Below are 11946 nucleotides of genomic sequence, written 5' to 3' on the forward strand. Positions count from 1 at the left end.
CGAGGAGTTGACCGTCGAATTAGGGACTTGATCGGACGGTGGAGGTTGCGTCGCGTCGCATCGTTTAAGGGTTTGATACACGCCGGTGGTTGTCATATGCAATGATATAGAGAATAATGGAACCGCTATGGTGGGGGGCGATATTTGGCGACCCTGCTAAATCAACAGAACAGTCAGTCTTTATAATAGATGATTGATACTCTGCCTGAGACTGATGAAAGGATTCTGCCTTAATTAGAGGAGATTGTTATAGGATTTGAACGCTTGTCAATCACGTCTGCATCCCAGCCACCATTTGTGGTATCAGAGCAGATTATTTACATTGAGCAAGATCTCAAGGAGAAGAAGAAGAAATCCAACATGGCTTTCAGAGTTGGAGGAAGAGGTGGTGGTCGAAGAAGAGGACGACCAGTTGCAAATGCTGAAGTGTTAGAAGTTGTGCAACAGATGCAAGCCAGATTGGAAGCAGTGGAGATGGGAAGAGATGCAGATGCTGGAGATGTCAGTGAACCTGAAGCTGGAGCTGCAGAAGATGAAGAACCTACAGAGGTAACTCCTGAAATGAGATTTTTTAAGTCTATATTGAGATCAACATCCAAGCCTAGACTAGAAGTCTCGATCTACACAGGAAGCTTAAGCCCTGAGGAATTGATTGATTGGATAAATGATATGGAGAAATTCTTCGATTATGAAGAAACAAATGAAGGGAAAAAGGTAAAGTTTGTTGTCACGAAACTGAAAGGACATGCAGCACTTTGGTGGGATGGAGTACAGGCAGAAAGGAGAAGACTTGGGAAACAGCCAATTAAGAATTGGAATAGGATGGCGGCAAAACTGAGAGGTAAGTTTCTACCAAGTGACTATCAAAAAACATTATTTAGACAGATGCAAAATCTTAGACAGAGGTCTATGACAGTAAAAGAATACACAGAGGAATTTTATAAAGTGAGTATAAGAGCAGGACAGATTCAAGATACAGATGAGAAGGTTTCCAGATATGTGAATGGTCTTAGAATGGACATTCAAGATGAGATAAGTGTATGGTCTCCTAAAACAGTAGAAGAGGCTTATCAGATGGTACTGAAGGCTGAAGAAAAACTCTTGAGGAAGCAATCTGCCAGAAATAGAGGTACTTTCCGAGGAAGGGGAAGACAAGGTGGTAGAGGAAGATCTACAGCACTTGGAGATGGAGCTAGTAGCAGCTCAAGTCAGCATGCATCCACAGGAGGTGATGCAAGTGGTAGAGGGAGTTTTTCTAGAGGAAGAGGAGGCAGAGGAAGAGAAGTGAGATGTTACAGATGTAACAAACTGGGACACAGAGCTTATGAGTGCCCAGAAAATGTGGGAATGAATCAGAGGAATGCAATTGTTGCAAAAACTGAAGAGGAAGCAACAAAGGTAATTGATGAAGAGAATGTACCAGAGAAAGGGGAATCTTTGGTAGTCAACAAAGTTTTGTTGAAACCAGCTAAGGAAATTGTTGAACCAACACAAAGGAAAACCTTGTTCAGGACTGTGTGCAAAGTTCAAGGGAAGTGTTGTCAGATGATAATAGATGGTGGTAGTACAGACAACTTGGTCTCCACAGAAGTGGTGGAGAAGTTGAAGTTGAAAACAAAGAAACATCCAACACCTTATAAGGTGTCATGGCTTCAAAAGGGATATCAGTTGATAGTAAATGAACAGTGTGAAGTGGAGTTGCAGTTGGGAAAATACAGAGATAAGATCATGTGCGATGTGATGCCTATGGATGTGTGTCATATATTGTTGGGTAGACCATGGCAGTATGACAGGGCAGCTATGCACGATGGAAAGAAGAATACATACAAATTCAACAAAGATGGTATCAATCATACATTGTTTCCACTAGAGGAAGAAGATACATCAAAGAAACCTGATTCAAAAACCTTTTTGTTGAGTGCAAAGGAGTACTTACAGCAAATGGAGGAAGATGAGGTAAGTTATGCATTGGTTTTCAAACCCAAGGTAATATTTAATTCCACAAAATTTTCTGATTTACCAATTGAAATTCAAGAGATGCTGGATAAATACTGTGATATCATTGTAGATGATTTGCCTGATGAGTTACCACCCATTAGAAAAATCAGTCATCACATAGATTTGATTCCAGGAGCAAATCTACCTAATAAAGTAGCTTACAGGATGACTCCCACAGAGAATGAAGAGATCAAGAAACAGGTTCAAGAATTGTTAGACAAGGAACTAGTTAGAGAGTGTTTGAGTCCTTGTGCAGTGCCAACAGTGTTGAGCCCAAAGAAAGATGGAGGCTGGAGAATGTGCACTGATTCGAGAGAAATCAATAAGATAACAATCAGGTACAGATTTCCTTTACCTAGAATTGAAGATTTGATGGATTGTTTGAGTGGAGCTAGATATTTTACAAAGTTAGATTTAAAAAGTGGTTATCATCAAATCAGAATTAGAGAGGGAGATGAATGGAAAACTACTTTCAAAACCAATGAAGGATTATTTGAGTGGATGGTAATGCCTTTTGGATTGTCAAATGCACCTAGTACATTTATGAGACTTATGAATGAAGTTTTAAAGGAACTTATTGGTAAGTTTGTAACAGTATATCTAGACGATATATTAGTATACAAAAGATCCAGGGAGGAGCATGTGAGACATCTACATTATGTCTTACAGAGGCTACAACAAGAGAAATTACTGTTAAATTTAAAGAAATATTCATTCATGAAGGAGGAGTTGGTGTATTTGGGTTTTTTTGTTTCTGTTGAAAGATTAAAGATGGATCCAGAGAAGATCAAGGCTATCCTAGAGTGGCCTTCACCAAGAAGTGTCTTTGAGGTAAGAAGTTTTCATGGACTTGCTAGTTTTTACAGGAAATTTATAAGAAATTTTAGTAAGATCAATGCTCCAATTGTTGACACAATAAAGAAAGACAGACAACCATTTAGATGGATTTCTGAAGTAGAAAAGAACTTCTAGCTGTTAAAAAGAAAGATTACTGAAAAGCCTATTTTAATTTTGCCTGATTTTAATAAACCTTTTCAAGTGAAGTGTGATGCCAATAGAGAATCCATTGGAGTTGTTTTGAGTCAAGAGGACAGGTCTGTAGCTTATTTTAGCAAAAAGCTACATGAGACAAAGAAGAAATATTCTTCTTATGACAAAGAGTTTTATGCAGTAGTACAGTCTTTGAAGAAGTGGAGACATTACTTGATGTCCAAAGAGTTCATATTGTAATCAAATAACCATGCATTACAGTACATTATGCAGCAGCCAAAGCTTAACCAGAAGCATGAAAAATGGGTAGAATAGCTACAAAGTTTTAATTTTGTATTAAACATATAGTTGGTCAGTCAAACAAAGTAGCAGATGCCTTGAGTAGGAAAAGATTTTTAACTCAAGAAAGTCAATTTCAAGTGTTGGGTTTTGATTTTCTTAAAGAGTTATATGAGAAAGATCTAGATTTTAAAGAGGCATTTGAAGCTTGTAAGAATCCTGTTTTGTTAGATAGAAGCAAGTGGCTAGATTATTTCCTACAAGAGGGACTGTTGTTTAAAAGGAATCAACTGTGCATACCAAGTTGTTCCATGAGGGAGAATTTGATCAAGGAGAAACATAGTGGAGGACTTGGAGGGCATTTCAGTGCAGACAAGACTTATGAACAGTTGAGGAGGTTTTATTTTTGGCCAAAGATGAGGGCTGAAGTGGAAAAGTATGTGAAAAATTGTAAAGTTTGTTAGTATGCAAAAGGAAGGAGCCAGAACACAGGTTTGTATGTTCCATTACCTATTCCAGATAGGCCTTGGGATATGGTAAGTATGGAATTTGTTTTGGGCTTACCAAAAACTCAAAGAGGAAATGATTCAATTTATGTAGTAATTGACAGATTTTCAAAAATGGCACATTTTATTCCATGTTATAAAACCAGTGATGCTACTCATATTGCTAATCTGTTTTTTAAGGAGATTGTAAGATTACATGGGTTACCTAAGAGTATTATTTCAGATAGAGACACTAGATTTGTTGGACATTTCTGGAGGAAATTATGGAAGAAGCTTGGAACTAAATTGAGTTTCAATTCTACTTATCATCCTCAGACAGATGGACAGACTGAAGTTGTGAATAGAAGCTTAGGTAATCTTTTGAGAAGTCTTGCAGGTGAACATCCAAAACAGTGGGATCAAATATTGGCACAGGCAGAATATGCATATAATGATTCTCCTAACAGGAGTACAGGGCAGAGTCCATTCCATATAAATTATGGAATGCACCCAAGAGGAGTGACTGAATTGAGAAATTTGGGACAAGCTAAGAGGAGAAGTGCCAAAGGAGAAGATTTTGCTACAGAAGTTCAAGCAATACATGAACAGGTAAAGCAACAACTACAGGGCAGCAACATCAAATACAAGGGCAGAGCAGATTTGAAGAGAAGAGAAATTAATTTTGAAGTTGGGGATTTGGTTTTAGCACACCTGAGGAAGGAAAGATTTCCAAAAAGGGAGTATAATAAACTGAAGTTTAAGAAAATTGGACCATGTAAAGTCTTGAGAAAATTTTCTGCAAATGCATATGAAATTGAATTACCCCCTGATATTGGAATATCTCCAATATTTAATGTTGCTGACTTATATAGGTATGAAAAGGAACAGGCAGAAGACACAATAGAGGATCAAGAGAAATAAGAGGTTGATTGGGTAAAACAGTTACCTATAGCAAAGAAATTGGAGCCAGAGAGTGTTATGAAACCAGCTCAAGAAAAAGATAGAAAAGATAGATCAACGCCTTAAAATTCAGCCTCTTCGAGGGGGCAACCTCCTTTACATTACATAAATGAGAAATTCTTGGATGATTCAAATGAAAAAACCTCCTTTCTATATATAGGAGTCTAAGGAGTCACAATATAACCCAGCCGACATAACAATAATAATATAAAGCCACAAAAATAACAATAGAGGGATTCTATGGGGCACAGTAATAACAATATGGGGACAATAGGGGCACAACAATATTAATAAGGGGTACAACTACAATAGTAATGGGGTAATCACTAGTATTATAGGGACCCAACATGCCCCTCTCCTTCAAAAAAGTGTTGTCCTCAACGCTTGAGTAGTTCTAGATGCTTCTGTATAAAATTCTCATCCTCCCATGTGGAATCTTCAGCGGATAAGTTCTTCCACTTGATAAGATACTCCGAAATTGATCGATTTCGTAGCTGTCGAGTTCTTGTTTCTGTGATTTCTTACGGTTCTAATATAATTTTTCCTTCCTCATCAAGTTCTGGCAATATTGTTTGAACTAGGAGCTTGTCGCCTATAGCCTTCTTTAAACATGAAACATGGAAAACTGGGTGCAATCGAGAAGCTGCAGGAAGCTCCAATTTGTATGCCATAGTACCAATCTTTTGCAACACCTTGTATGGACCATAATACTTTGGTGATAATTTATTATCCTTCTTAGCTTTCTTGAGGGACATTTGCTTATATGGTTGTAGTCGTAGGAATACCCAATCACCTACATTAAAACTTCTTTCGCTGCGATGTTGATCTGCCTGTTGTTTCATTCTAATCTATGCCAACACAAGGTTATCCTTTCAGAGTTGGAGCACTTGTTGTTGATGTTCGATGTGATGTTCCACTGCTTGAACCTTAGAATTTTCTCTTAAATATGATGTGATGGATGGTGGCTGATACCCATAAAGTGCCATGAATCGGGTGATTTTTGTTGTTGTATGGAAGGAAGTGTTATACCACCATTCAGCCAGAGGCAACCATTTGACCCATTGTATCTGTTTATCAGATACAAAGCAACGAAGATATCCTTCCAAACATTTGTTTACTATCTCAGTTTTCCCATCAGATTGAGGATGATAAGATGAGCTTTGAGCTAACTGAGTACCAAGACAAGAAAATAATTATGTCCAAAAATTTCCAGTGAAAATGGGATCTCTGTCACTTACAATAATCTTTGGGTTTCCATGTAGCTTTTGAATTGTTTCCATAAATGCAGTAGAAACTGTACTGGCTTTAAATGGATGTGATAATGCACAAAAGTGTGCATACTTGGTAAGTCTGTCAACTACCACCATGATGACACTCTTTCCCTCAGACTTGGGTAAACCTGTGATAAAATCCATTGAAAACTCCTCCCAACGTTGGCTTGGAATGGATAAAGGTTGTAATAGACCCAGTGTCTTAATTGTTTCAACTTTATTTTGTTGGCAAACCAAACATTCCGCCACAAACTTTTGAATATCTGATTTAAGGCCATCCCAAAAAAATTCCTTCTTAACCCTGTGGTAAGTTTTTAAAAATCCTGAGTGCCCTCCTAAGGGAAAAGTGTGCAATTCCATAAGAATCTTTTGTTTTAGCTGGGAATTCTTACAAAGGTATAAGCGATCTTTGTACCATAATGAATCATTTTGCCAGCGAAATGTATCAGACGTACTGGAATCTTGTTGTAACTTTCGAATAAGTGCCCACACTTCTTCATCATTATTCCATTCCTCCCTTGCTTTGTTTATCCAATCTGGTTGGATAATAGAAATGGCACACAACAATGCTTCCACATCCTCATCCTTTCTTGAGAGTGCATCTGCCACCACATTTTGCTTCCCCTTTTTGTAGATGATTTCAAAGTCATAACCCAACATCTTTGTGACCCACTTTTGTTGCTCTTCAGAGGATAATCTTTGTTCTAAAAAGTATTTAAGGCTATCATGATCCGTTTTACCTTGAAGTGTCTTCCCATTAGGTAGGGTCGCCATTTCTTAAGTGCATGGAGTATTGCCAACATTTCCTTCTCGTAAATAGCTTTATGTAAAAACTTTCCCTTGATTGGACGAATTTCAAAAGCAAAGGGTCTTTCATCTTGCATTAAAACAGCACAAATTCCATTTCCTGAAGCATCACTTTCCACAATAAAGGTTTTTGTGAAGTCCAGTGTAGCTAAGACCGGTGCTTGGCACATTGCCTCTTTAAGATGTTCGAATGCCTTTGTTGCTTCTGGAGTCCATGAAAATGCATCTTTCTTCAATAATGTTGTTAGAGGTGCTGCTATTCTCCCATAATTCTTAACAAACTTGCGATAATACCCTGTCAACCCAAGAAATCCTAGAATATGCTTTATGGATGTGGGGATTTTCCATTCCTTAATGGCTTTAATTTTGCTAGGGTCTACCTTAAATCCTTCATGAGATACAATATGACCCAAATATTCCACCTCTTGTACTCCAAAGAAACATTTGGATCTTTTTTCATATAATTGTTTCTCCTCCAATAGTTGTAGCACCCTGTCAACATGTTCAACATGATCCTTCCAAGACTTGCTGTAGATTAGTATATCATCAAAAAATACTAACACAAATTTTCTAAGGAATGGTTTGAAAATTGAATTCATCAAACCTTGAAATGTTGAAGGTGCATTGGTAAGGCCAAAAGGCATGACCAAAAATTCATAATGACCTCATGAGTTCTAAATGTTGTTTTCGGAATGTCTTCAGTCTTCATTTTGATTTGATGATATCCTAAACGAAGATCCAACTTGGTGAAGTAAATTGATCCATGTAATTCATCCGGTAATTCATCAATGACAGGAATGGGAAACTTATCTTTAATAGTGAGCTTGTTGAGCTCCCTATAATCCAGACACATGTGCCATGATCCATCCTTCTTGTGCACGAATACAACTGGAGTAGAGAAAGAACTTTGACTCGGTTGAATTATACCAGCCTCTAGCATTTCTACAACCATACGTTCAATTTCACTCTTTTGGGCATAGGGATATCTGTACGGCCTGATGTTTGGAGGAACACTTACTAGAATTAGATGAATAGCGTGATCATGATCACGAATAGGTGGGAGACCTTTGGGAATCTCAAATACCTTGGAATGATTGTCCAAGACTTTTTGGAGATTTGGAGAAATAGATGATTCCAATGTGGAAACATCTAGCGAACATAATTGTGCAATTACACCTCTTTGTTCCTTTTTTAGAAGCTTTGTCATACCGTTAGAGCTGATTATCTTTCCCGGTTTCCCTGCAATACCCCTTAATTCAATTTCCTTTCCTTCCATATAAAATTTCATGAGAATTTCTTGAAAATTAAAAGCTATTGTACCTAAGGATTGTAGCCATTGGACTCCTAGTACAACATCAGTACCTCCCATTGGAATGGAAAGCATTGGACTAGTCAATACATATTCTCCCATGGATAGCTTGATATTATGGCACTTTCCAGAGTAATTTATTGTTCCTCCATTTGCAACCATCACTTGACACTCTGGTGCTGGATATAAGAAGCAATTCAATTCTTTTGCTACCTTACAATGAATAAAATTGTGGGTACTTCCTGAATCAATAAACACTATTACCTTTTTCTTCTTGATTTGTCCTTCTATCTTGATTGTTTGAGGAGTGGTAATTCCCACCAATGCATTACGAGATATGGTCGGATTCATTTCTTCTTTATCTAGGCTTTGTTCCTGGAGTATATCATCTTATTTTGACCTTTCTTGCTCCTTTTCTTCTTCCTCTTCACAATCTATGTAGAATAATTTCTTCTCAGCACACTTATGACCTTTAGTGTATTTGCTATCACAACTGTAACAAAGCCCTTTTGCTCTTTTTTCTTCCAATTGTTGTGGTGTCAACCTTATAGGTTGTGGAAGACTAGGGGCAACAACACTTCCATCTTTATAGTTGTGAGTGGTGTGCTTCCTGGTTGCCATAATTTTGCTTTCCATTTTTCTTGCTAACCTGAATGCCTTCTCTAATGAATCAGGTTCCCAAAGGCGAACATCATGTTGGATATTATCCTTTAAAGTACCTATGAACACATCAATCCTATGCTCCTCTGGAATATTTTTTACCCTTATGTTCAATTTTTGGAACTCCTCAATGTGTTCCATTATTGACGCCTTTTGTTTGAGACTTATCAATTGGCTAAAAAAAGTGTTGCTTTTTGTATCCTCATAATGTGTTGTCAATTCTTCCGTAAAAATTGCCCAAGTGATAATTTTTTTACGAGAGCAAATCCATTGATACCATACAAACTGATTTGATTCCAAATATAAAGTTGCAATACGTACCTTTTGTAAACAGGAGTCTACAAAAAGACCAACTTCCTCAGATCATATCTCCGCAAATATAGCGTGAAAAGCTCTGAAATTCGGACCCGAGATTCAGCGTGATGTCTTATCAAATGGGTGTTTTTTTTCGCTTCTGAAACGTCACAGAAAAAAAGTTATAGTGAAAATTCCACGATGACCTGTTTGGAGTAGCGAAACCCTAGAATCCAAAGCTCTGATACCAAATGTTATGAAACCAGCTCAAGAAAAAGATAGAAAAGATAGATCAACGCCTTAAAATTCAGCCTCTTCAAGGGGTCAACCTCCTTTACATTACATAAATGAGCAATTCTTGAATGATTCAAATGACAAAACCTCCTTTCTATATATAGGAGTCTAAGGAGTCACAATATAACCCAGCCGACCTAACAATAATAATATAAAGCCACAAAAATAACAATAGAGGGATTCAATGGGGCATAGTAATAACAATATGGGGACAATAGGGGCACAACAATATTAATAAGGGGTACAACTACAATAGTAATGGGGTAATCACTAGTATTATAGGGACCCAATAGAGAGGATATTGGACAAGAAATTGTTGAAGAAGACCAGAGGACAAGAGTACTTTCAGTATTTTGTCAAATGGAATGAACAACCAATTGCTGAAGCTACTTGGATGATAGATGCCATGTTACAAAATGGACAGGATCCCATGAAGAATTTTGTCCTCGGGAGTCTGATGCAGAAGCATGAGGCTTGGAGGAAAAAGGCTTCAAACTTATTCCAAAAATACAAAACAATTTACAAGCAAACGAGTGGGATCCTTTAGCCATCAATTTACCAGCTTTCTAGATAGGATTTTGAGCTAGAATTTAGGATTGAATGATTCTGTAATTAATTAGAGTATTTTTTATTTAGTTCAGAGCCTTGGGGATAATATTGCTCAGATTTGATTTTTGTTTAAAATAGGCAGATTTGATCCAGTGTTTAAGGATCTGATAGTTAGAGTGGAGTGTATTAATGTAAGTTTCGAATGATGAAACGGGGATTTGACTTATTGGAATTGATTCGGCCTATCTGGCCTTATATGAATAAAATTGTAGAAACTTAAACTCTGTGTATTTCCATTGTAAATTGGTCAATCTCAGAGGTGTGCATTCCTCCATAATCCTCTGTTTATCATCAATTCTTGATTCAGCTGAATTTTATAAAGGTAATTTGAATTTATGTTTGGTTGATAGAATTAGTCTCAGTGTGACTGTTTTAAAATCCTTTGTCGTTATATTTACAACCACGAAGGGTTGGAAGAGTTAGCTCCTAAATCAAGAGCGACGTACCACAGTCATCCTACACCGTTGATTTCATTGACTAACCTGCGTGCTAGTGTAATCACGCAAGCCGTAGAACACTCGGGCCTCATCATCCGATGGATTTCGGGTTGAAAAAGTGAATGGGTGTTAAGAAAGAGGTCAAACTCGAACTTTTTTACAATGGCGATTTATAATTTCCATCGGGTCTGTAATTTGATTAAGTTTCATGCAGTTTGTGCACTCGAAATCGCTATCGGTCGTCGGATCAACTGGAGGTTTGATCTACGACGAAGGAACACCAAGCATCTATATTGATAGGGCAAGGAGTTGACCGTCGGATTAGGGACTTGATCGAACGGTGGAGGTTGTGTCGTGTCGTTTAAAGTTTTGATACTCACCGGTGGTTGTGATATGCAATGATATAGAGAATAGTGGAACCGCTATGGTTGGGGGCGATATTTGGTGACCCTGCTAAATCAACAAAACAATCAGTCTTTATAATAGATGACTGATACTCCGCTTAAGACTGATGAAAGGATTCTGCTTGAATTAGAGGAGATTGTTACAGGATTTAAACGCTTGTCAATCACACCTGCACCCCGGCCACCACAAGATTTGGATATGGCAATCGGCAGGGAATTTTGTGATATGCGATATCGGCAAAGAACTATGTGATATGCGATATCACAATTGTAAAAGTAAAAGGGATATGGGTGGTTATTGTATCGCAAAAGGGAATGGGCCGATAGAGATATGGTTTGTGGGTCCCAACCCTTTAAAAAGGACTGTGGTATGATTTCTTAATGTTAAAATGGATGTGGCTAGAGTTAAAATATTAATAATGCATGGAATGGCTAGAGTTAAAAGACAAAGGATGAAATGGGATCAGTTTTAGAGAATATGGGAATTTGTCCAAAACAATTTAAACTGGGCTTGTTCTTCCTCTTTTAATCTCCAAATGTAAGCACAACAACCTCTTTCAAAAAATCAACAGATAGATGCAAAGAGCAATGATGAAAAACCTTATCTAAAATGACTAATCAAACTAAAAATTGTTTCTAAAGGTTATCATGGATAGAAATGTCTCCAATGGGGATGTTGTGCCACTGTGGTGCAACAAAGAACCAGAAGACCAGTTTCCTGACCATTGGGTTGATCCCAATTTGAAGACTACATTGAAAACCACTTCACTAAACTGAAAAGTGAACTACAAACCAACTGGAAACCAATTACTACTGTTGCAATGTGATATCAAATTTTTGTACAAACTGAAACTAACAACTGCAAACTGTAGCCTAAAGTTGAAGGAAATTCTTGCCCAACAAGCTTATTTATGTACCAATAACCATATTCTAGTATTTGAAAATCCACCTGCTTAATTCAAGTGATATGAAACCTCAGGTATAACCAATCAAAGAGTTGATCCAACACCTGGGCTCCTTGATTGTGCTTGAACAAAATCAGTAGTGGATCATCTATTGGCAACTCAGAATAAAAATTGAATCCATCACTTGAGCTTATAAATGAAAGAAAATCCACCTTCACTGATGACTGGAATAGACTTACCAAAT

Source organism: Pinus tabuliformis, chromosome Q (genome assembly GCF_031772625.1).
Source record: "Pinus tabuliformis cultivar Carrire ecotype Pingquan chromosome Q, CPIR1, whole genome shotgun sequence".
Taxonomy (NCBI): Eukaryota; Viridiplantae; Streptophyta; class Pinopsida; order Pinales; family Pinaceae; genus Pinus; species Pinus tabuliformis.